General features: G+C 52.0%; 1 pseudogene; it reads left to right on the top strand.

The window, feature by feature from the left end:
• The window catches only part of LOC136617211 (zinc finger protein 665-like), a 515,737-nt pseudogene that overhangs the window by 414,136 nt on the left and 75,435 nt on the right, over positions 1–26,166 (top strand).

Genomic DNA, 26,166 nt, shown 5'->3' with positions numbered 1-26,166 from the left:
ATGGATACCCCTGTTTGTCCCGTGCTCAGAAACATACCCATTGTGGCCCTAATCTTACGTCTGGATGCACAATGGGGCCCAAAATGAAAGGAGAAACCGGTGGCTTTCGGAACAGAAATTTTGCTTGAAGGAGATTTAGTCCCCATTGCCCACTTGTAGAGCCATTGAGTGACCAAAACAATGGAGAACCCCCACAAGTGACCCCATTTTGAAAAGTAGACCCCTTAACGAATTTATCTAGGGGTACGATGACTTTTTTGACTTCACAGTTTTTGAATGAATCTAAGCCAAGCAGAAGGAAAAAATTATGATTTTCATTTTTTTGGCAATTGTGTCAATATAAAAACAGGTTTTTTTTGTACAGTGTACATAGGAATGAAGACGTTCACCCCAAAATGGATACCCCCGTTTGTCCCGTGTTCAGAAACATACCCCTTGTGGCCCTAATCTACTTAAAGGAAACATAGCTAGGCCTATAATAGAAGGAGCACCCATTGGATTTCAGGGTACAACGGAATAAATTCCAGTCCCCATTGCCCACTTGTAGAGCCATTGAGCGGCCAAAACGATAAAGAACCCCCACAAATGACCCCATTTTGAAAACTAGACCCCTTAACGAATTCATCTAGGGGTGTACTGCGTATTTTGACCCCACAGTATTTGAATGAATCAAAGCAAAGCAAAAGGAAAAAATTACGATTTTCATTTTTTTGGCAATTTTGTCGATTTAAAAACTGTTTTTTTTGTACAGTGTACATAGGAATGAAGACATTCACCCCAAAATGGATACCCCCGTTTGTCCTGTGTTCAGAAACATACCCCTTCTGGCCCTAATCTACTTACAGGACACATGGCTGGGCCCATAATGGAGGGAATGCCCACTGGATTTCAGGGCAGAACTGAATAAATTCCAGGCCCCATTGCCCACTTATACGGAAAGAAAATTGACTTCCTAAAAATACCCCCCCCCCCCCCCCGCCATCCCCATTTTTTGGCATTCCCTAAATATTAGATAAAGGTAATAATATAAACTGCGTTTTATGTCCGAAGACAGGGGTCATTACGGAGGCTGCTTGGGATGGGCACATGGGGCAAGAAAACCGGGTATCCCCCATCCTCTCATGTATTTTGGGGGGTATTTCGTGACCTCAGCGGCGGGTATGGGGTGTAAAAAGTGGCGCTCTGTGAGGCTTTGTAATTTTGCTGCGGTGCAGCGGTCTCACAGAGAAGGCGCTCAACAAGCTGCTCCTGGAACTGCAGGAAGGCGAGCGTTCCCGGGGCTTCTTGTAAATTACGGATTACAGGTAGCGGTCTGAATAACGCGGGGCTCACACGGACGTAGGTGGAATCCGCTTGCGGAGGCCCGCAGCGGATCCCATCTGTGAGCCCGGATGTGACCCTGCGTACGGTTGCGTAATGTACTGCGCATAACTGCCTACTCACACAGGTGTTTTTTTGTTTGCATTTCCCGCACCGTCAATTAGAGATGACCCGGGTACCCGCAGCCCTTACACAATGTATTTGCATATGGGCTGCGAGTATATCCGCGGTCATAGAGCACAATGGGCTCTAGGTCGTGGATATTTGCGGTAAAATATAGCATGCTGTGTTCTGTTTCTGCGAGTGGATTCCGTAATTCCGACCCGCTAATTGGGGGGAATTGTGTAATCCAATGCATGCGATTGATCCGTGGATTACCGCTGATCAAGCGCATGCAGAACCTGTAATTCTTCTCCGGTCAGGTGTGACCGACCTAATGTTAGATCGCTACTTTATCACGTGACTGGGGACCTCTCAGCGAGGCCACCGGTCACTGCTCCAAGCACTCAGCGACCAACGGTCGCTGGGAGCAAGGAGATTTAAAATTTTTTGGGCTCCCCGGCTCCTGCGAATGTGTCCGGCATTTTGCCGGCGGGCGCATGCGCAGCAGCCGGAAGGGTCCATGGAGGATAATCGCATCTGGATTCAAATGCGGAAGCCTCCGAGAAGATGTTTCATCTCCCCCAACCGATCGCATCGGTGAGGGGAGATGAAACTGCCACTTTAAGAACTTTTACGTGATCGCCATTATGCATTGTATAACGGTGATCACGTGACCAGTAACCACATACCGCGGCTCCCCGTGACATCTACAGGCTCTTGGCTACCTTTGGTAGCCAGCAGCAGGGAGATTTTACATTTCTTGGCCAATATTTCACTTTTGCGCATGCGTCCGCCATCATGCTGACGAGCGCATGCGCCGAAGCTGGGGTAAGGTCCGCGGATCAACATCCCATCAGGGAACAATCCGGGACCTTGGGTACGTAATTTCATCCCCCCTTACGGAAACTTTTAACTTTTTTTTTTTTTTACTTTGTAACTTTATATGATCACCGTTATCTGATGGATAACGGTGATCATATGACTGGAAACCACATACAGCGGTCCCCAGTCATATCTCCCTGCACTCGGCTAACTGTGACAGCTGGGTGCAGGGAGATTTTGAATTTGCCGCGCTCACCGGCCTTCTGCGCATGCGCGGCACATCGGCGCATGCGCAGAAGCCAGCGGGGGTCCCGACACCGGCCGGAGGACATCGGCGGACCTGAGGTGAGTATTTTCACCTCCCCTCATGGATCCGATCCATGAGGGGAGGTGAAACTTTTCTTTTTTTACACTTTTTAGCACTTTTCCGCGATCATCGTTATCCGTTGGATATGACCGCGGTCCCCGCTGACATCTCCTGCCTCACGGCTACCTACAGGAGCCGGGAGCCAGGAGATTTTAAGTCTCCTGCGCCGCCGAGCCTTCTGCGCATGCGGCTGACGTAATGCCGCCTGGCGCGCATGCGCAGAAGGACGGCTACGGCGCCCGGAGCATCGGGACAGCGGGGAGTCGTGCAGCGGACCTCGGTGAGTAATTTCAGCTACCCTGAGGGATCCGATCCTTCAGGGCAGCTGAATCTTTAACTTTTTTTGCAGTTTTATTTACTTTTTTGCGATCGGCGCTATCGGTTGGATAGCGCCGATCGCAATGCCAGGGGGGGGGGGTCCGCACAGCCCGGGATGACAGCTCCATGCTGTCGGCTATCTGCGGACACCGACAGCATGGAGCTGTCACGTCCACAGCCCGAGGGGCTTTATTCTCTGTAGGACGCATGTTTTTACGTCCTCAGAGAAAAAAGCCCACTTCGGGAGGACGTAAAAAGGCTATGGGCTGGTCGTTAAGGGGTTAACTAACAAACCAGACCGAATAAAGGGGGTACAGGTTGAGGGGCACTTGGGGAACAGTGACCACAATATAATCAACTTCCAGCTGTCAATCAATAGGAAGCCTTATCAGGGAGCAACAAATAAACTAAACTTTAGTAAAGCAAAATTTGATCAGCTGAGAACTACTATCGGTAACATTAATTGTCCTCAAAAATAACAGTACAGATAACAAATGGGAAAAGTTTAAAAGAATCCTAATCACCTCATGTGAGCAGTTCATTCCCTCTAAAAACTTCGAGTAAAAGGAAACCAATGTGGCTCGACAAGATGGTAAGGGGGGCAATAAATGAAAAAAAGAAAGCGTTCAAACTACTAAAACAGGAAGGCAATGAAGAAGCGCTAAAATCATACAGGGAAAAAAAATAAGATCAAAATTGCTAAGGAGGAAGCAGGAAGTCTGATCGCCAATGAGAGCAAAAACAACCCTGAAACTATTTTTCAATTATATTAACAGCAAAAGGAATTGCACCAAGAGTACTGGCCCTTTAACAAATAATGCAGGAGAAATCATTAAAGATGATGGAGGGAAGGCAAACCTATTAAATAGTTTCTTCTCAAGCGTATTCACAAACAAAAAAGAAATGCCACACGAGATGTAGGGGAATAAAATGAACCCCTCACAAAATATCTCATACCTAATGCAGGAGGAAGTGCGGAACCGGTTAAAGAAGATTAGCGCATTGCCAACGTGGTTCCAATTTACAAAAAGGGGACCAAAAGTGAGCCTGGTAACTACAGGCCGGTAAGTCTCACTTCAGTAACGGGAAAAATATTCGAGGAGTTTCTGAGAGACGCCATCGAAAAGTACCTCAAGGAGAACAACAGGATAACTCCTCACCAGCATGGGTTCATGAAGGGTCGATCATGTCAGACCAATCTGATCAGCTTCTACGATGAAGTAAGCTCTAGGCTGGATCTGGGAGAGTCTATTGATCTCGTATATTTGAACTTCTCTAAAGCATTTGACACCGTGCCGCATAATAGGCTAATATACAAAATGAGAAGCTCGGATTGGGTGAAAACGTGTGTATCTGGGTAAAGAATTGGCTCAATGATAGAAAGCAGAGGGTGGTAATAAATGGTTCATACTCTGATTGGGCCACCGTCGCTAGCGGGGGGGCCACAGGGTTCAGTATTAGGCCCCATCCTGTTCAATATATTTATTAACGACCTGATAGAGGGGCTGCACAGTAAAATATCAATATTTGCAGATGACACAAAACTATACAATATAATCAATGCAACGGAGGACAATGTGCGGCTACAAACGGACCGAGATAAGCCGGGGGCTTGGGGGGGAAAATGGCAAATGAAGTTCAATGTTGAAAAATGTAAGGTTCTGCACATGGGCAGGAGAAACGGATGTCACCAATATACACTAAATGGGGTACCACTAGGGAAAAGACCTGGGGGTACTAGTGGACTGTAGACTAAACTGGAGCAACCAATGCCAGTCAGCTGCTGCAAAGGCTAATAAAGTCTTGGGTGCATTAAAAGAGGTATAGGGGCGAGGGACGAGAACATTATCCCCCCCACTATATAAGGCACTTGTCAGGCCCCACATGGAATACTGTGTACAGTTCTGGTCACCGGTGATCAGGAAGGATGTTACAGTGCTGGAGGGGTACAAAGAAGGGCAACTAAACTAATACATGGAATGAAGGGACTGGAATACCCAGAGAGGCACCAAAACTGGGATTATTCACCCTGGAAAAAAGACGGCTAAGGGGCGACCAAATAACTATGTATAAATCCATGAGGGGACGATACAAGGATCTCTGCCATGATCTGTTTATTCCCCGGACTGCGACAGTAACGAGAGGGCATCCGCTACGTCTAGAAGAAAGCAGGTTTCATCTCCAACACAGAAGGGGGTTCTTTACTGTAAGAGCAGTGAGACTGTGGAACTATCTGCCTGAGGACGTGGTGATGGCAAAATCCATAGAGGAGTGTAAGAGGGACTTGATGTCTTTCTGGAGCGGAAGGATATTACAGGATATAAATCTCAGGTTATTGTTAATCTGGGTATACAGGCAGGTAGGAACTATAAGGCCTCATGTCCACAGGGAAAATCAGGCCCGCTACGGATTCTACATGTAGAATCTGCAGCGGGTCCCTCCTGCCCCGCGGACATGAGCGCTGAAAATAACAATAAATGAGAATAAACTTACCTCCCATCCGCTCCGTTTCTTCTCTTCGCGGCGGCGTCATCTTCTCTCGTCGCGGCCGGATCTTCATTCTTCGGCTCGGCGGATGTGCATGATGACGTCGGTGACGTGCCCCGCGCATGCGCCGGGCCGAAGCAAAATGATCCGGCCGCGACTGAGAGAAGATGGCGCGGCGCCGAAGAGAAGAACCGGAGCGTGTAAGTAAAATATGATTTTTGTGTCCCGCGGATCCGGACGGCTTCCATAGGCTTCAATAGAAGCCCGCGGGAGCCGTCCCCGCGGGAGACCCGCATGAAAATGGAGCATGGTCCAGATTTTTTCATGCTCCATTTTTTTTTAAATCACTTTTATTGACGATCCGCGGGTATTTATCTACCCGCGGGTGGTCAATGCATCCCTATGGGGTGCGGATCCGCGGGCGGGAGAAGAGCTAAAATCCGCTGCGGATTTTAATTCTTATTTTCCCCGTGGACATGAGGCCTTAAGGTTGATCCAGGGAACAGTCTGATTGCCATTAGGAAGTCGGGAAGGAATTTCCCCCCCAAAAGGGCCAATTGGCTTTTGCTCTTGGGGTTTTTTTTGCCTTCCTCTGGATCAACAACACAGGAGGATAAACGGGCTGAACTAGTTGGACATTGTCTTCATTCGGCTCCTCTTTTCTAGATCTCAGCCTCCTGTCAGCTTTAACCGTCAATTCCATCGCATGATTGAGTGTCACGGGAGCGGGATGAGAAATGAGTAGATCCTTGACAGCGTCAGACAGACCCAACAAAAACACATCTTTTAGGGTGCTATCATTCCAAGAGGTGTCACCTGCATACTGTCTAAATTTAGAGCAATAGTCCTCTACCCACTGCTGCCCCTGACGGAGAGACATGAGATAGAATACAGCCAACACTGCACGGTCCGGCTCATCAAAAATACCTCCAAGTTCCCAAAAAAACAAATCAACTGACTGCAGGCAGGCCGAACTCTCAGGCAAGGAGTAGGTCCATGTCTGGGGGCACCCCGAAGTGGGGACATAATCAATCCAACTTTCTGGGATTCTGAGCTGGATGAGCGGGGCCGCATCCAAAAATACATGCCTGCTGAAAAACAAAAAACTTGCTCCTCTCCCCTGAAAATACCTCAGGGAGAGGACACTTGGGTTCGGGAATAGAAGGGGCGGTAGAAACATGCACTAACTCCCGCTGCTCCTGGGCCACCATACGACCAGACAGGTCTTGGATCACGACCACTAAATTCTGCAACTGACTTGGGAGGGTACTCATGGTCTCCATTGGAGAGCAATTTTAAGGGCCAGTTATGTTACGGTATACTACCCTTGATACGCCAGCCCGGGGGCCCTAGATCTCACCCACAACCCCTGTCCCTGCCTGCTTGCCTCCACTCCTGGCTAACCCCAGGCGGGCAACTCTAACTAGGGACCGAAAAAGGGACACTGGCGTACCTGGATGGAAAGGGTAGAATACCGACAGAAAAGGCAGATGTAAATAACCAACACGAACAATACTAAGCAGAACTGAGACAGATGGAAAAACCAGGCGGATAATAGCAAAGTATAGCAGACAAGATGACAGAGGTAGGAGACCAACAGAGCAGACTAGCTAGCACACTGAGGGAAACCAATAACTAGCAGTGATTGCAAGTCTCTGCCCGACCTTTAAACAAAAGCCTCCGCCCATGGACGGAGAGGAGACAGCCAACTCCCAACAGAAAATAAAAAAAGGGAGCTCCTGTACGGCAGGTGCACTCACAGGTGCGCACGCGCCCGGCGCCGCACGCCACCACCACTATGCTCAGAGGTTTTTTATTTTTTCTATTGCTGGTTCCTGTCTTTCCCTATCACCTCTGGGCAGTGGGGGTATACCTCTCCTATTGTTCACTAGGATGTGAGGGAGATTGGAGTTTCACCATTTACTCTTTCAAAGGCGATCTTTAACTGCATGGTGCAGGTGGGGCATTCATCCAGAGCCCCCACCTAGTGCCAGGTAAGTTTACCTTTACTTCATTTGATGATTGAAGCTGGCTAATTATCCATTTGTGGAAGCACTGTCCAACTGTTTGGTATCTTTCCAAATAGAGGACTCATTGGAGGAGTTGCTGCAGTTGTGAGCTAAGCAAACAAATAAGGGAGTGTGGGAGCATGAAATTGTATGTTCGGGGATCTGGGCACGGAGCACTCACCTCGAGAAGGACGGCCTCCTGGTCTTTCTCTAGGTGCTAGCTGACCCTTGCAGGTAGAACTTCTATATACTAAAAGACAAACCAGCATCGGGAGTAGTAGAGAAACAGAGGGACGGATAGGCCTACAAGAACAAGACAGGAACAGGCGATGAGTCTACTGACAGGAAGGGTGCAAAGGCGGAGGGAGAACAAACAGAAGGATACTGGATAACAGAATGAATGCAGAAGCTAAGCAGGATGTAAAAGAGAGCAAACTCACAACTACACTGGAGCACTGAATGGAATTCCCAGCTCAGCTATATAGGGGGATAATTGGAAAAAGTCCCACAGCTGAGCTGGAAGGCCAGGAGCAAGTCACCACTGAGGTACCAGAAGAAAGTTGGTAGAAATTCAGGTTACAAGCAAATAAGGGCGACGCCCACATCTGCCACACAGAGGAGGAGAGGAGCAAATCTCAACAGCGGCCCTAATGGGGTATTTGGGGGGTTATGTTGTTACATTTGAAAAAAAACATATAGTTTGCTATTGTATTCAATTTCCAGTGTCTTGTACAGGTGATTAAGGGTGGAGTTACCTAATTAGGGTGTGATAAATTGCATCTGTTGAGCTTCCAGTGTGCTTTCCAGAGGATTCAGTGGCAGAGTTACTGCAACTGAAAGCTATTTAAGCAAACAAGCCAAACCCCACACTCACTTTTTTAAGTGTGGGAATTTAGATTGAGTGATTTTAGATACAGAGACTTTGTAAGGGAGTCACTTACCACTGGACTCCAATCCTGCTGACAGCGGAAAGCCTACAGAGGAGATGAGGAGGAGCGCCGCATTGTATGAAATCAGCTACGGATGCACGGCTGATTTTCATTCAAAATCCACACGAATGGTTCAGATTTAGTTTTTATAGATGCAGAAATGCTGTGAAAATTTCTGCTGTGAGCATTCCACAACATTTCCACCACTTGTAAACATAGTCAGCTTGATTTATGCTGCCATGCGCAGAGTGGCCTCAATAGTAATAGTGGCCCCCCACAGTGGTCTCAGTATTAATATTGTCCCCCATAGTGGTCCTCAGTAGTAAATGTGACCCCCTACAAATATTGCCCTTCCCCTACATATATGTATATAGCCCTCCACCTACATGTATAGAAAGTCCACCCCTACATATGTATATATACTTCCCCTGCATGTATATAAAGCCCTGCCCTACTTATGCATATGGCCCTCCCCCTACATATAAATCGTACTCCTTAGTGATTAGCGAGCACCAAAATGCTTGGGTGCTCGTTGCTCGAGTCGAACTTTTCGTAATGCTCGAGAGCTCGTTTCGAGTAACGAACCACATTGAAGTCAATGGGCGACTCGAGCATTTTTGTATGGGACCGATGCTCCGGTGTGAAACACCAAAAAACATCAGAAAGTCATAGAAACACCACAATGGATAGGGAAGAGCAGGGGCAGCATGCATGGCTGCATCTGAGGCTCCCAGGTCCCACTATTAAGCCAAAATGGGTGCAAGAGCCTGGCGGTCACCCTCCTAACAATTTACTTGGGACAAACCATAATCAGTAAGGCACACGTGCTGGCACATCTTAGCTTAGCACCACACTAGGTGCAACAAAGGGCAATCACTGCCTGCAGGTGACACCCCTGCCTCTTCTCCTGGGTAACATGCTGGCATTGCTGTCCAACCCTCCGCATGACCCTGCGTCCACAGCGCACACAGAATTTTCCCTGCGCAGCGTTCAGCTTGCCTCATGCCACACGCTCGCTTCATAGCCACACCACCCTCATGTCTATGTATAGGTGTGTACTGGATGAGGAGGAACCGGAGGCACACACTGCAGAGGGCTGGCAGGGCCAGGCAGCGACCCTCATTGAAAGTTTGGGCGATAGCCCACAATGCTGTTGAGAATTGATGATAAATTAATGTACGATCATTCCAATCCCGTGCCACCTCCGTCACAAAATTGTCAGGAGCTACAAACGTGTGCATAAAGGGGACTCAGGTGCCAGCACTTCTACACATCTCCACAATGCAGCAATACTCTCTGTGGGAAGCACGCGAGCGGGCCCAGAGTCAGGCTCGGTCCCAGCTTCCACCTTGTGTGACCCAAGGTGCCACGAGTTACATAGCAATGGGAAATCCAAGCAATGGGAAATCCAATTCTGTGTAAGGTGTCAGATAGCTCAACACCGCAATGGGAAGTCTTTGAGTTCCTTGGGCTCGCCTATGCTGTCGATGCACAAAGATGGTATTACACAGGAAGAAATCAGAGTGCCCAAACATGGCAGCGTTTCACCCCACTAAGGACCTCGGCCCACATTTCTACCCTAGTCAGTCAGTGTATTTGTGCCAGACAGGTAAAACACCGCCATGGGAAGTCTTTGTGCACCCACAGCATAGGCGAGCCCCTGGAACCCAAGGAAAGTATTACACAAAGAAATCAGAGCGCCCAAACATGGCAGTTTCACCCTGCTAAGGACCTCAACCTTGGCTTACACCCTCATTAATCATGGGCATAAAGCGGACTCAAATGCTAGTGCAGCTAACATTTCTGTAGCAAAAGTATAGGCAGACCCCAGTAACATTTCTGTAGCAGAAGTATAGGCAGACCCCAGTAACATTTCTGTAGCAAGAGTATAGGCAGACCGCAGTAAAAAAATTTGGTTACCATGAGTGTAGGTGAAGGCTGGAAAAATTAGTTAGATAACAGTATAGGCGAAGGCCAGAAAAATTGGTGTACCAAGAGTACAAGTGTACCCCTGAAAAATTGCTCAACCGCGAGGGCGGGTGAAACCCATAAAAATTTTTTAAAGATACAGCTCACTGTTGCTTAATTTGTAACAGAGCTTGGAGGCAGCCCTGTGAAAAAAATGGTGTCTGTTAAAGTATCAATACTTTTGAAACGTTGAAAAACTGTAAAAAAAACTTTTAAACAGAGCCTTTTGGGCCGCAGAAAAATTGGCAGTTCAGCGTGATGACATGCTGTTTTAGGAGAAGGAGGAGGAGTAATAATATCCGAGAGTGATTGACAAAGCTAATTCCCCCTTTTTTTGTGGTGATAGAGGATGCATTTTTCTCCTGTTGCAGCGAAACGAATCATTAGGTTCTGCTTCTTTCCGCCGGTGGAGAAGAGAAGTCTTAGGAAATCCAGCCTTTGTACATCTTTATGAGTGTAAGCATGTCGGCACTGGCGATTGACTGGCGGCTTATCTGTGATGATTCCCCCAGCTGCACTAAACACCCTCTCTGACAAGACACTAGCGGCAGGGCAGGCCAGCACCTCCAGGGCATACAACGCAAGTTCGTGCCACGTGTTCAGCTTTGACACCCAATAGTTGTATGGAGCAGAGGCATCAAGGAGGACGGTGGTACAATTGGCTATGTACTCCCTCAACATCTTTTTACAGTGCTCCCTCCGACTCAGCCTTGAATGGGGAGTGGTGACACAGTCTTGCTGGGGAGCCATAAAGCTGGCAAAGGCCTTGGAGAGTGTTCCCCTGTCTGCGCTGGACATGCTGCCTGATCCCTGCTCCCTCCCTGGTACTTGGCCCTCGATTTGCATCTTCTGCCTCAGCGCTGTCAGATGGGAACTTTAGCATCACTTTTTCCACCAGGGCCCTGTGGTATTGCATCACTCTCATACCCCTTTCCTCTTCGGTAATGAGAGTGGAAAGGTTTTCCTTCTGGGTCGAGAAGGGTGTACACCCAGTAATCTGTGTTGGCCAGAATGCGTCTAACACGAGGGTCAAGGCAAAGGCAGCCTAACATGAAGTCAGCCATGTGTGCCAGGGTCCCGGTACGCAATACATCGCTGAACTGACTAGGAAGAAAACTTTCAGGATCCTCCTCCTCTTCAGCCCATACATGCTGAACAGATGAGAGGCAAGCAGCATGGGTACCCTCTGCAGTGCGGCCAGCTATCTCTTCCTCCTCCCCCTCCTCCTCCAAACCGCGCTGAGATACAGACATGAGGGTGGTCTGGCTATCAAGTGACATACTGTCATCTCCCGTCTCCTGTTCCAACCGCAAAGCGTCGGACTTTATGTTTAGCAGCAAACTTCTCAGCAGGCAAAGCAGTGGGATGGTAACGCTAATGATTGCAGCATCACTGCTCACCATCTGGGTAGACTTCTCAAAGTTTCCGAGGACCTGGCAGATATTTGCCATCCATGCCCACTTCTCAGTAAAGAATTGCAGAGGCTTACTACCACTCCGCCGTCCATGTTGCAGCTGGTATTCCACTATTGCTCTATGCTGCTCGTACAGCCTGGCCAACATGTGCAGCGTAGAATTCCAGCGTGTGGCCAAGTCGCACAGCAGTCAGTGCTCTGGCAGCTGAAACTGACATTGCAGGGTCCTCAGGGTGGCAGCGTCCGTGGTGGACTTGCGGAAATGTGCGCAGACGCGGCGCACCTTGCTGAGAATGTCAGACAAGTGGGGGTAGTTTTTCAGAAACCGCTGAACCACCAGATTGAAGACATGGGCCAGGCATGGCATGTGTGTTAGGCTGCCGAGCTGCAGAGCTGCCACCAGGTTAGGGCCATTGTCACACACGACCATGCCCGGTTGGAGGCTCAGCGGTGAAAGCTAGAGGTCGGTCTGCTCTGTCAGACCCTGCAGCAGCTCGGGGGCCATGTGCCTCTTGTCACCTAAGCTGATTAGTTTCAGCACAGCTTGCTGACGCTTGCCCACCGCTGTGCTGCCGCGCCGCGTGATACTGACTGCTGACAACGTGCTCACACTTCTTAATTGAGAGGTAGACGTGGCGGAGGAGGAGGAAGGAGAGCGTTTGGAGGGGGTGGCATAAAGCGCCGCAGATACCAGCACCGAGGAAGGACCCGCTATTCTGGTGTCAGGGTAATAAAATTCTAAGTACAGCACCAATCAGGCCCACCCCACTTGCCCCGCTGCCGGCCGTAAGAAGAGACACCACACGGAGGTCTGGTATCGTTTCTCACACGGGACATGGCTCTCGCTGTCGTGCCTTATTACAGATTACATGAGATCTTATACCCTTTGTCCCATCACCAGCAAGGGGTGATGGGCTCATAACCATATATGGGAAGTCCGGATTTCCGGCCTGAGACAGTGAAAATTATGTACATAGTTGAACATCTTGATATCTTGCTACGGCGCCTCTGGAAAAACAGCCAAGTACGCGTCCTTGTGTCTGGTTCTTCCTTTGCTGTGTTTAAAGATACATTTTGTTCAAGATACATTTTGTCTTCCAAGGCCTTTGGAATATCTGATGTTAAGGCGACAGATTAAGTTTTTTCTTATTTGGAATTGAATAGAACTTGCATATAGGTATGAAGCATAAAAATCATATGGCAATATATACATATACCCTCACACTGGGTGTGAGTAGGACGTGAGCGGTCCCAGGCTCTGACTCGGTCCCAGCCTCCACCAAGTTCACCCAATGTGCCGTTAGGGAGATATAGTGGCCCTGCCCGCCAGTACTTGTCGATGTGTCCGTGGTTAAGTGAATCTTCCCAGTAACCACATTGGTGAGGGCCCGATTTATGTTGTGGGAGACATGCTGATGTAGGACTGGGACGGCACACTGGGAAAAATGGTGGCGACTGGGGACCGAGTAGTGCGGGACCGCCACCATTATGTTTTTAAAAGCCTCTGTTTCCACAAGCCTGTACGGCAGCATCTCCAGGCTGATTAATTTGGCAATGTGCACGTTTAAAGCTTGTGTGTGCGGGTGCGTGGTGGCGTATTTGCGCTTTCACTACAATGCTTGTGTTAGCGACAGCTGAACGCTGTGCTGAGAGACATTGCTGGATGGAGTGGAGGACGGTAGAGGTGAGGGTGTGGGTGCAGGCCATGAGGCGCTGGTGCCTGTGTCCTGGCCAAATCCTCAGGGTCGCTGGAAAGAGTAGTCAACGGTCTTGCATTTATAATAGCTGAAACTTCCGCCAAGAAGGTAGTCAAGCTTTCATGTGTGAGTCTTGTGCTCCCCACTTACAAGAAGATAGAATCCAAGATTTTTTTGCTATTCCCATCATCTTTTCCCAGATGCTGCCCATGTGGGAAGAATGAGGTAGATTAAACGTCCAAGTGCATCCTTGCTCATTTAAGTATCTTTCCACATTGGCAGTGTCTAAGTTAAAAGGAATTTAAAGGTCTTTTACTGGCCCAACAAAATTTGTGCCTCTGTCCAAACGAATATGTTTCACCAGTCCTCTTATGGCAATAAAGCTTCAAAGTGTGTTTATGAAACTTGACGTGTTCATGGATTCGATTACTTCTATGTGGACAGCTCTGCTGGACAAACAAGTGAACATGACCGCCCAGCACTTGGTGCTAGCGTGAATACCTCTAGTATGCCGTGTAGCCACTGACCAAGGACCAAATACATGTAGGCCGACGCTGGTGAAAAGAGGATCCGTACTGAGTTTCTCAGTTGGGAGGCTGGCCATCTTCTGGCTCTGTAACATGCCACGAAGTTTGCGACAAGTAACACAGCTGAAAATGAGCTTGCTCACACACCTCTTTGCTCCAACTATCCATAGTCTAGCAGCTCTTAGATTCCCTTTGGTAAACAATTACCTGAGATAGTCTTTCTTTAGCACAACATTCACATTGTATAGTGCGAATTATTATGCTCTTGGCCCTGTCCAGAATAGTAGCGGTAAATACGTGTTTGCAGTTACAATCTGAGTATAGTGTGCTTGCGGAGTGGCGCCAGATTGGTCTGGCTCATAACAAACCCTATATGGCATTGTTCCTTGACGTCTATGGTCTTTAGGTATGCTATGGCAGCAATCGCCTTCACTGAAGCGTCACAGAAAATATATAGTCTTTGCATCTTGACTTCCGTTGAAGGCATGGAAGCATACGGACGTGCCACATGAAGACTGGACAAAGCTTCAAGAGACTCTCTCCAACTTGTCCACGTCTTTTTTCTCCATGGGAAGCGGTTTATCCCAATCAGACGTCTCTGTGGTAAAGTCTCTTAGCATCATTTTTCCTTGGATGGTAACAGGTGCTACAAATCCCAGATGATCATATAAACTGTTTATGGTAGACAAGACCCATCTGCGTGTGAAAGGCTTTTCCTCCTTGATTTGGAAGGTTAATGTGTCCACCTTTAAATCCCAGAGCAGACCAAGGCCCCGTTGCACAGGAAGGGAGTTTGTGCTAAGATCTAAGTCCTTTAGATCACTTGAATGATCTTGGGGTTAGAAGGCCTTTATTAACTCATGGCTGTTGGAGGTGATTTTGTGCAACCTCAGATTAAATTGAGCGAGCATTTCTTGAGCTCTTTTCAGGAGACTGATTGCGTTCTCGTTCGTGGGTGTAGAATACAAGCAGTCGTCCACATAAAAGTCGCTTTCCACAAAGGTCTTGACATCCGACCCGTATTTTGCTTCACCCTCTCAGGCTGAATGCCTGAGACCATAGATAGCAACTGCAGGGGAAGGACTGTTTCCAAAGATGTGCACCCTCATTCGGTACTCTACGATACCCTTATTAGGGTCATTGTTGTGGTACCAGAAGTAGTTTCTATGTTCTTCCTCGACGAGGAAGCAGTGGAACATTTGTTGTATGTTGGCCACATATGCTACGGAATCTCTGCGAAAGCGGAGAAGTACCTCTTGAAGTCTGTTGTTGAGGTCCGGACCATACAATAAGACATCGTTTAGCTAGACGTCTTCACACCTGGCGCTTAAGTCGAATACTACTCTTATCTGTCCTGTTTTTTTGGATGATAAATGCTGAATATGGGTAAGTAAAAACACTCCTGGGAGTCTTGGAGCACGGGTGCCACTTCTGCATGGTTGTTCTGGAATATTCTTTCCATGAAGGTGAAGAAATATTCCTTTGTCTCTGGAGTTTGTGTTTGAGGGAGATAAATCGGCTATAGACAAGTTCTTTGTTGTTAGGTAGGCGTCATCTTAGGGTTTTAAACGGTAAAGATGCGACCCAGCTTTTGGACTCATCCTTTACTATTTCTTGAGCCATGATATTCAAGAACAGCTTGTCTTCTATGGACATTGCGACCCTGTTGTCTTCTCTCGTCCTGTGAAGGACTGTGCACCTTAAGTGATCTCGCTTACCGTCGCAGGCATGGTCTTCACAGGAGGGTTCTGCGAAGGGACAAGGCACAGGAGTGCTTTGTGGCAACTCTTTTATCAGGAAACTTTTATGGCATGGCTGGAATAGGGAAGGACATCCGCTTTCCAGTGTGTTTGTGAGGATGCTGTTGACTGAGGTCGGCTTGTGTGCTCCTGCTAGACAGACGTCTCCTATGACGACCCATCCTAGGTCAAGTCTCAGGACCTATGGAGCATTCTGGGAACTGTTAATCTGTCCCCTAGCTTTATGGGCTCGTAGTATGCCTCTTCCAAGGAGTAGGACTATTGTTGCTTCTGGCTTAAGTTTTGGTATCAAGTAAGCTATACGTCTCAGGTGGGAGTGGTATGCTGCTACCTCTATTGTAGGTATCTCAGACCGGTTGTCAGGAATGTGATTGCCCTCCAGTATGGTTGGCAGGGGCAAGCAGGTCTGACCATCTATGGATTCTACCATGTATCCAGTTGCCTTCCTCCCCGCCTTCTCAACGGTACCTGAGCACGTCCTTAAGGAGTAGGGAGAACCAGGCCCTACGATGTTGAAGGTGTTGAAGAAGGTGAATTTAGCTAAAGACCTGTTGCTTTGGTCATCTAAGATTGTGTATACCTTGATCGCCTTATCCTGGTGACCGACTGGATAAACCCTGACAAGGCTGATTTTGGAGCATGACTTCCCTGCTGCAAGTCCTTTACAGATCTCTGTACACTGAGAAGTGACTATTGCTGTGTCTTTCTGCTCTCTGTCCCGTTCCTCTGCTTGGAATGATACCTGAGAGGGTGGTCCAGGGTGTAGAGCCGTGTTGTGTTCTGTGCCACCGCATTCCAAGCATGTCCAACTGACCTTACAGTTCCTGGCGAAGTGTGGTGTTGTAATGCAGCAACTGAAGCAGATGTTGCTTTCTTTCAGGAATTATTTGCGGTCCTCTAAAGACTTCTCGCTGAAGGCTCTGCATTTTAGCAAAGAATGTGTTTTTTTGTGCAGGGGGCATTGTTTGGTAGGATCTTCGTGTTTGTTCTCTCCTTGAGGAGACTTAAACGACCTGTGGAGGCAACATTAGTTTTGTGGACCGTTACTGAAGTTTTATGAGTTTTAACACCAGGGGTAGTGGGACAAGACAATGTAAAGTCAAAACTGTGATCATTTCTGATCCTTGCCTGTTGAGCAACAAAGCCTACAAACACCCGAAAGGGGGGAAATGGTACATTATGAACCTGTTTATAATGAGAACCATGTGTGATCCACTTCTCTGGTAAATTATAAGGGAGTTTTTGGACAATCGGATTAACACCCCTGGCAGTGTCCAGGAATGCTAGCCCTGGCAGATCTCCTTCTGCCTGAGCAACAGAGGGTACCTCAAATATGGTCAGAAGGTTCATTAAGTCGCCCAGGCCTCTAAATGTGGCAGATTTGCCTTCTTTGTTGGCGTGGAGCTGGAACCGGAATCCCCAGCGGTAGTTAATTTCCCTCTCTCTGAGGAGGGCCAATAATGGCTTCAGGGCTTTGCGTAGCTGAAGAGTGCGGCGAGAGAGGTCAGATAAGATCAACAGCGGTGTTCCCTGAAATTATAGTTCTCTCGCTCCCCTAGCGCGCTGTAGGATCTGTTCCCTGATTGAATAAAAATGGATTCTGCATATCACATCTCTAGGTCTGCTGGAATCGGCGGATTTCGGGTGCTGGATTCTATCTCAATAGCTGTATCGGGTGGTTTCTGGAGCAGATCGTTGAAGTACTCGCGCAACCAAACCTCCAGTTGGGAGGGAATGATGTCCTCAATGAGACCCCTGATCCTCACATTGTTTCTGCGATGACGATTCTCCAGATCATCTAACACAAAATACAGCAACGAGATCTGTTGCGACTGCTGATGCAGCTCCTGTGAGTGTGAGTCAATGGTATTAAAGATTTGGTCATGTGTCTCCTCTACTCTCTGCCCTATGTTGCGAATATCCTGCTGCAGGGCCACGATGTCCTTTATGTGTGATGCTTTCACTTTTAGGAAAAGCTCATTAATTTCGCTCTTGGTGGGCAAAGCACTTAAGTGCTCCCTCCAGTCCTAGTTGTCTTGGGATATGTTGGGCTCTGGACGCTGGGCAGGCCGACATGCGGTTTCGCGCCTCTCTCGTCTATATTCTGGTGCTGGTAAGCTGGGTGCTAAGCTTGTCAGCGCCCCCTGCAGGCTGAGGTATCCTGAGCGGCGGAGGCATCCCCACTCACATCTAGGGGCACACTGAGCAGCGGAGGCATCCCCACACACATCTAGGGGCAAACTGAGCGGCAGAGGCATCCGCACACACATCTAGGGGCACACTGAGCAGCAGAGGCATCCCCACACACATCTAGGGGCACACTGAGCGGCAGAGGCATCCCCACACACATCTAGGGGCACACTGAGCGGCAGAGGCATCCCCACACACATCTAGGGGCACACTGAGCGGCAGAGGCATCCCCACACACATGTAGGGGCACACTGAGCGGCGGAGGCATCCCCACACACATGTAGGGGCACACTGAGCGGCGGAGGCATCCCCACACACATCTAGGGGCATACTGAGCGGAGTAAGCATCCCCACACATCTAGGGGCACACTGAGCGGCGGAGGCATCCCCACACATCTAGGGGCACACTGAGTGGTGGAGGCATCCCCACACATCTAGGGGCACACTGAGCGGTGGAGGCATCCCCACAGATCTAGGGGCACACTGAGCGGTGGAGGCATCCCCACAGATCTAGGGGCACACTGAGCGGTGGAGGCATCCCCACAGATCTAGGGGCACACTGAGCGGCGGAGGCATCCCCACACATCTAGGGGCACACTGAGCGGCGGAGGCATCCCCACACATCTAGGGGCACACTGAGCGGCGGAGGCATCCCCACACATCTAGGGGCACACTGAGCGGAGGAAGCATCCCCACACATCTAGGGGCACACTGAGCGGTGGAGGCATCCCCACAGATCTAGGGGCACACTGAGCGGAGGAGGCATCCCCACACATCTAAGGGCACACTGAGCGGAGGAGGCATCCCCACACATCTAGGGGCACACTGAGCGGTGGAGGCATCCCCACACATCTAGGGGCACACTGAGCGGTGGAGGCATCCCCACACATCTAGGGGCACACTGAGTGGTGGAGACATCCCCACACATCTAGGGGCACACTGAGCGGCGGAGGCATCCCCACACATCTAGGGGCACACTGAGCGGAGGAAGCATCCCCACACATCTAGGGGCACACTGAGCGGAGGAGGCATCCCCACACATCTAAGGGCACACTGAGTGGCGGAGGCATCCTCACACATCTAGGGGCACACTGAGCGGAGGAGGCATCCCCACACATCTAGGGGCACACTGAGCGGTGGAGGCATCCCCACAGATCTAGGGGCACACTGAGCGGTGGAGGCATCCCCACACATCTAGGGGCACACTGAGCGGAGGAGGCATCCCCACACATCTAGGGGCACACTGAGCGGTGGAGGCATCCCCACACATCTAGGGGCACACTGAGCGGTGGAGGCATCCCCACACATCTAGGGGCACACTGAGCGGAGGAGGCATCCCCACACATCTAGGGGCACACTGAGCGGAGGAGGCATCCCCACACATCTAGGGGCACACTAAGCGGTGGAGGCATCCCCACACATCTAGAGGCACACTGAGCGGCGGAGGCATCCCCACACATCTAGAGGCACACTGAGCGGCGGAGGCATCCGCACACATCTAGGGGCACACTGAGCGGCGGAGGCATCCCCACACATCTAGGGGCACACTGAGCGGCGGAGGCATCCCCACACATCTAGGGGCACACTGAGCGGTGGAGGCATCCCCACACATCTAGGGGCACACTGAGCGACGGAGGCATCCCCACACATCTAGGGGCACACTGAGCGACGGAGGCATCCCCACACATCTAGGGGCACACTGAGCGACGGAGGCATCCCCACACATCTAGGGGCACACCGAGCGGAGGAGGCATCCCCACACATCTAGGGGCACACTGAGCGGTGGAGACATCCCCACACATCTAGGGGTACACTGAGCGGTGGAGACATCCCCACACATCTAGGGGCACACTGAGCGGCGGAGGCATCCCCACACATCTAGGGGCACACTGAGCGGTGGAGACATCCCCACACATCTAGGGGCACACTGAGCGGTGCAGCGGGGGATACTCGGCAGGATTTATGGGTTTTGTTGGAACATCTGCCTGGATATTGCGGGTACTATTATAACTAGCTCCATGGATCCCGGCCCCGGAGGGCGGCCCACTACTATCCCCAGACAACCCCAGGGTCAGGCAGCTGCTGCCAAGGCAGACAGGATGACCGCTTCATCACAAGATCTAGGGTCACATGACCAGAGCATTGTGCCTCCTCTTCACACCACACTCTTCAGTATAAAGCCGCTACCAATCTCCCAGGAGACAACACAATCTAGCCCGACCCTCAACCGCACCAGGACACTGACGTATGAACATGGGCGGAGCTCAGCTGAGGGGCGTGTGCATGTGAGCGGTCATGTGACCAGTGCAGCTACAGATGAAGGCTAACATGAAAACCAACCAACCTTGTATGTGCCCCTCCCACACACGTCACATGGCAATGACATCATCACAGGTCCTTGACCCAGCAGAATTTACCATCCACCACAGAGAGAACAGAAGCTGCTGTGTTTTTCTCTCTGTTATCAGCCAGTATCAGAGGATATTATATATACAGCAGTACAGTAAGCTGACATTGAGGGTTGTTCTCTATGTTATCAGCCAGTATCAGAGGATATGTATATACAGCAGTACAGTAAGCTGACATTGGGGTTGTGTTCTCTGTTATCAGCCGGTATCACTGGATATATATATATATATATATATATATATATATATAAGTACGGTAAGCTGACATGGGGGTTGTGTTCTCTGTTATCAGCCGGTTTCAGAGGATATATATATATATATAGAAGTACAGTAAGCTGACATGCAGGTTGCGCTCTCTGTTATCAGCCGGTATCAGATGATATATATACAGCAGTACAGGGGTTGTACTCTCTGTTATCAGCCGGTATCAGATGATATATATACAGCAGTACAGGGGTTGTACTCTCTGTTATCAGCCGGTATCAGAGGATATATATATACAGCAGTACAGGGGTTGCGCTCTCTGTTATCAGCCGGTATCAGAGGATATATATATATATATATATACAGCAGTACAGGGGTTGTTCTCTCTGTTATCAGCCGGTATCAGACGATATATATACAGCAGTACAGGGGTTGCGCTCTCTGTTATCAGCCGGTATCAGAGGATATATATATACAGCAGTACAGGGGTTGCGCTCTCTGTTATCAGCCGGTATCAGAGGATATATATATACAGCAGTACAGGGGTTGCACTCTCTGTTATCAGCCGGTATCAGAGGATATATATATATACAGCAGTACAGGGGTTGCGCTCTCTGTTATCAGCCGGTATCACATGATATATATATACAGCAGTACAGGGGTTGCGCTCTCTGTTATCAGCCGGTATCAGAGGATATATATATATCCAGCAGTACGGGGGTTGCACTCTCTGTTATCAGCCGGTATCAGAGGATATATATATACAGCAGTACAGGGGTTGCGCTCTCTGTTATCAGCCGGTATCAGAGGATATATATATATACAGCAGTACAGGGGTTGCGCTCTCTGTTATCAGCCGGTACCATGTGACCTCTCTCTCCTCAGGCCCCGATGGACGGCACGGAGATGAGCGGAAGGATATTAGCCGTCACCTGGGAGATCATCTACCTGCTGACCGGAGAGGTGAACTTCCCTCCATTCCTCCCATCTGTCTTGTATTTGTGCCATCCCTGAGCGTCTCCCTCCATCCACAGGAGTACACAGCAGTGAAGAAGACAGCGACTCCCATCATCCATCCTCACTCCCTGATCCAGAAGCTTCTAGAACTCACCAACAAGATGACGGAGCTGCTGACAGGAGAGGTGACTGCGGGGAATGTGGGGGGACATTCTAGCGGGGGGCTCTGGCTGATGACTGGATATTGTGTTGTCAGGTTCCTATAAGGTGTCAGGATGTGGCCGTCTATTTCTCCATGGAGGAGTGGGAGTATGTAGAGGGCCGGCGGGATGTGTACGGGGCCGCCATGCTGGAGGCGGGGTCACCAGGTAAGAGGAGTGGGAGGATGTAGAGGGCCGGCGGGATGTGTACGCGGCCGCCATGCTGGAGGCGGGGCCACCAGGTAAGAGGAGTGGGAGTATGTAGAGGGATGTGTACGCGGCCGCCATGCTGGAGGCGGGGTCACCAGGTAAGAGGAGTGGGAGTATGTAGAGGGATGTGTACGCGGCCGCCATGCTGGAGGCGGGGTCACCAGGTAAGAGGAGTGGGAGTATGTAGAGGGATGTGTACGGGGCCGCCATGCTGGAGGCGGGGTCACCAGGTAAGAGGAGTGGGAGTATGTAGAGGGCCGGCGGGATGTGTACGCGGCCGCCATGCTGGAGGCGGGGCCACCAGGTAAGAGGAGTGGGAGGATGTAGAGGGATGTGTACGGGGCCGCCATGCTGGAGGCGGGGTCACCAGGTAAGAGGAGTGGGAGTATGTAGAGGGCCGGCGGGATGTGTACGCGTCCGCCATGCTGGAGGCGGGGTCACCAGGTAAGAGGGGTGGGAGTATGTAGAGGGATGTGTACGCGGCCGCCATGCTGGAGGCGGGGCCACCAGGTAAGAGGAGTGGGAGTATGTAGAGCGATGTGTACGGGGCCGCCATGATGGAGGCGGGGTCACCAGGTAAGAGGAGTGGGAGTATGTAGAGGGCCGGCGGGATGTGTACGCGGCCGCCATGCTGGAGGCGGGGTCACCAGGTAAGAGGGGTGGGAGTATGTAGAGGGATGTGTACGCGGCCGCCATGATGGAGGCGGGGTCACCAGGTAAGAGGAGTGGGGGGATGTAGAGGGCCGGCGGGATGTGTACGCGGCCGCCATGCTGGAGGCGGGGTCACCAGGTAAGAGGAGTGGGGGGATGTAGAGGGCCGGCGGGATGTGTACGCGGCCGCCATGCTGGAGGCGGGGTCACCAGGTAAGGGGAGTGGGAGTATGTAGAGGGATGTGTACGCGGCCGCCATGCTGGAGGCGGGGTCACCAGGTAAGAGGAGTGGGAGTATGTAGAGGGCCGGCGGGATGTGTACGGGGCCGCCATGCTGGAGGCGGGGTCACCAGGTAAGAGGAGTGGGAGTATATAGAGGGATGTGTACGCGGCCGCCATGCTGGAGGCGGGGTCACCAGGTAAGGAGTGGGAGGATGTAGAGGGATGTGTACGCGGCCGTCATGCTGGAGGCGGGGTCACCAGGTAAGAGGAGTGGGAGGATGTAGAGGGATGTGTACGGGGCCGCCATGCTGGAGGCGGGGTCACCAGGTAAGAGGAGTGGGAGTATATAGAGGGATGTGTACGGGGCCGCCATGCTGGAGGCGGGGTCACCAGGTAAGGAGTGGGAGGATGTAGAGGGATGTGTACGCGGCCGTCATGCTGGAGGCGGGATCACCAGGTAAGAGGAGTGGGAGTATGTAGAGGGCCGGCGGGATGTGTACGCGGCCGCCATGCTGGAGGCGGGGTCACCAGGTAAGAGGAGTGGGAGTATGTAGAGGGATGTGTACGGGGCCGCCATGCTGGAGGCGGGGTCACCAGGTAAGAGGAGTGGGAGGATGTAGAGGGATGTGTACGGGGCCGCCATGCTGGAGACGGGGTCACCAGGTAAGAGGAGTGGGAGGATGTAGAGGGCCGGCGGGATGTGTACGGGGCCGCCATGCTGGAGGAGGGGTCACCAGGTAAGAGGGGTGGGAGGATGTAGAGGGCCGGCGGGATGTGTACGCGGCCGCCATGCTGGAGGCGGGGTCACCAGGTAAGAGGAGTGGGAGTATGTAGAGGGATGTGTACGCGGCCGCCATGCTGGAGGCGGGGTCACCAGGTAAGAGGAGTGGGAGTATGTAGAGGGCCGGCGGGATGTGTACAGGGCCGCCATGCTGGAGGCGGGGCCACCAGGTAAGAGGAGTGGGAGTATGTAGAGGGATGTGTACGGGGCCGCCATGCTGGAGGCGGGGTCACCAGGTAAGAGGAGTGGGGGGATGTAGAGGGATGTGTACGGGGCCGCCATGCTGGAGGCGCGATCACCAGGTAAGAGGAGTGGGAGTATGTAGAGGGCCGGCGGGATGTGTACGCGGCCGCCATGCTGGAGGCGGGGTCACCAGGTAAGAGGAGTGGGAGTATGTAGAGGGCCGGCGGGATGTGTACGCGGCCGCCATGCTGGAGGCGGGGTCAGCAGGTAAGAGGAGTGGGAGTATGTAGAGGGCCGGCGGGATGTGTACGCGGCCGCCATGCTGGAGGCGGGGCCACCAGGTAAGAGGAGTGGGAGTATGTAGAGGGATGTGTACGGGGCCGCCATGCTGGAGGCGGGGTCACCAGGTAAGAGGAGTGGGGGGATGTAGAGGGATGTGTACGGGGCCGCCATGCTGGAGGCGCGATCACCAGGTAAGAGGAGTGGGAGTATGTAGAGGGCCGGCGGGATGTGTACGCGGCCGCCATGCTGGAGGCGGGGTCACCAGGTAAGAGGAGTGGGAGTATGTAGAGGGCCGGCGGGATGTGTACGCGGCCGCCATGCTGGAGGCGGGGTCACCAGGTAAGAGGAGTGGGAGTATGTAGAGGGCCGGCGGGATGTGTACGCGGCCGCCATGCTGGAGGCGGGGTCACCAGGTAAGAGGAGTGGGAGGATGTAGAGGGCCGGCGGGATGTGTACGCGGCCGCCATGATGGAGGCGGGGCCACCAGGTAAGAGGAGTGGGAGTATGTAGAGGGCCGGCGGGATGTGTACGCGGCCGCCATGCTGGAGGCGGGGTCACCAGGTAAGAGGAGTGGGAGGATGTAGAGGGCCGGCGGGATGTGTACGGGGCCGCCATGCTGGAGGCGGGGTCACCAGGTAAGAGGAGTGGGAGGATGTAGAGGGCCGGCGGGATGTGTACGGGGCCGCCATGCTGGAGGCGGGGTCACCAGGTAAGAGGAGTGGGGGGATGTAGAGGGATGTGTACGGGGCCGCCATGCTGGAGGCGGGGTCACCAGGTAAGAGGAGTGGGAGTATGTAGAGGGCCGGCGGGATGTGTACGGGGCCGCCATGCTGGAGGCGGGGTCACCAGGTAAGAGGAGTGGGAGTATGTAGAGGGCCGGCGGGATGTGTACGCGGCCGCCATGCTGGAGGTGGGGTCACCAGGTAAGAGGAGTGGGAGTATGTAGAGGGCCGGCGGGATGTGTACGCGGCCGCCATGCTGGAGGCGGGGTCACCAGGTAAGAGGAGTGGGAGGATGTAGAGGGCCGGCGGGATGTGTACGCGGCCGCCATGCTGGAGGCGGGGTCACCAGGTAAGAGGAGTGGGAGGATGTAGAGGGATGTGTACGGGGCCGCCATGATGGAGGCGGGGTCACCAGGTAAGAGGAGTGGGAGGATGTAGAGGGATGTGTACGGGGCCGCCATGCTGGAGGCGGGGTCACCAGGTAAGAGCGGTGGGAGTATGTAGAGGGCCGGCGGGATGTGTACGCAGCCGCCATGCTGGAGGCGGGGTCACCAGGTAAGAGGAGTGGGAGTATGTAGAGGGATGTGTACGCGGCCGCCATGCTGGAGGCGGGATCACCAGGTAAGAGGAGTGGGAGTATGTAGAGGGATGTGTACGGGGCCGCCATGCTGGAGGCGGGGTCACCAGGTAAGAGGAGTGGGAGTATGTAGAGGGCCGGCGGGATGTGTACGGGGCCGCCATGCTGGAGGCGGGGCCACCAGGTAAGAGGAGTGGGAGTATGTAGGAGGATGTGTACGCGGCCGCCATGCTGAAGGCGGGGTCACCAGGTAAGAGGAGTGGGAGTATGTAGGAGGATGTGTACGCGGCCGCCATGCTGAAGGCGGGGTCACCAGGTAAGAGGAGTGGGAGTATGTAGAGGGCCGGCGGGATGTGTACGGGGCCGCCATACTGGAGGCGGGGTCACCAGGTAAGAGGAGTGGGAGTATGTAGAGGGCCGGCGGGATGTGTACGCGGCCGCCATGCTGGAGGCGGGCTCACCAGGTAAGAGGAGTGGGAGGATGTAGAGGGATGTGTACGCGGCCGCCATGCTGGAGGCGGGGTCACCAGGTAAGAGGAGTGGGAGTATGTAGAGGGCCGGCGGGATGTGTACGCGGCCGCCATGCTGGAGGCGGGGTCACCAGGTAAGAGGAGTGGGAGGATGTAGAGGGATGTGTACGGGGCCGCCATGCTGGAGGCGGGGTCACCAGGTAAGGAGTGGGAGGATGTAGAGGGATGTGTACGGGGCCGCCATGCTGGAGGCGGGGTCACCAGGTAAGAGGAGTGGGAGTATGTAGAGGGATGTGTACGCGGCCGCCATGCTGGAGGCGGGGTCACCAGGTAAGAGGAGTGGGAGTATGTAGAGGGCTGGCGGGATGTGTACGGGGCCGCCATGATGG

This window comes from Eleutherodactylus coqui, chromosome 1, assembly GCF_035609145.1.
Source record: "Eleutherodactylus coqui strain aEleCoq1 chromosome 1, aEleCoq1.hap1, whole genome shotgun sequence".
Classification (NCBI taxonomy): Eukaryota; Metazoa; Chordata; class Amphibia; order Anura; family Eleutherodactylidae; genus Eleutherodactylus; species Eleutherodactylus coqui.
Note: the sequence above shows the minus strand (reverse complement) of the source record. Positions and strands in the feature narration are given on the sequence as shown.